Source organism: Bos indicus x Bos taurus, chromosome 23 (genome assembly GCF_003369695.1).
Source record: "Bos indicus x Bos taurus breed Angus x Brahman F1 hybrid chromosome 23, Bos_hybrid_MaternalHap_v2.0, whole genome shotgun sequence".
Lineage (NCBI taxonomy): Eukaryota > Metazoa > Chordata > Mammalia > Artiodactyla > Bovidae > Bos > Bos indicus x Bos taurus.
In genome coordinates, this window is record NC_040098.1 from 41,178,396 (window position 1) to 41,179,001 (window position 606).

General features: G+C 44.9%; 1 non-coding gene across 1 annotated transcript; it reads right to left on the reverse strand.

Moving 5' to 3' along the window:
* Positions 1 to 322: 322 nt before the first annotated feature.
* TRNAC-GCA lies at positions 323 to 394 on the reverse strand. The gene has a single exon. It is a non-coding gene; the product is annotated as a tRNA-Cys (tRNA).
* Positions 395 to 606: the final 212 nt, after the last annotated feature.

A 606-nucleotide genomic window follows, 5' to 3' on the forward strand; every position in this document is an offset into this window, starting at 1 on the left:
GTGGGTAGCCATTTCCTTCTCCAGGGGATCTTCCCAACCCAGGGATTGAACCTTTTTATAAAAAATTAATTTATTTTATTTTTTATTTTTTAATTTATTTTTTTATTGAAGGATAATTGCTTTACAGAATTTTATTGTTTTCTGTCAAATCTCAACATGAATCAGCCATAGGTATACATATGTGTGTGTGAGTGTGTGAAGTTGCTCAGTGGTGTCCGACTCTTTGCGACCCCCTGGACTGCAGCCTACCAGGGTCCTCTCTCCATGGGATTCTCCAGGCAAGAATACTAGAGTGGGTTGCCATTTCCTTCTCCAGGGGATCTTCCCAACCCAGGGATCGAACCTGGGTCTCCTGCATTGCAGGCAGATGCTTTATCCTCTGAGCCACCAGGGAAGCTGGAAGGTATACATATATCCCCTCCCTTTTGAACCTCCCTCCCATCTCCCACCTCATCCCACCCCTCTAGGTTGTTACAGAGCCCGTGTTTGGGTTCCTGAGCCATACAGCAAATTCCCATTGGCTATCTATTTTACATATGGTAATGTAAGTTTCCATGTTACTCTTTCCAGACGTCTCACCGTCTCCTCCCCTCTCCCCATGTCAAT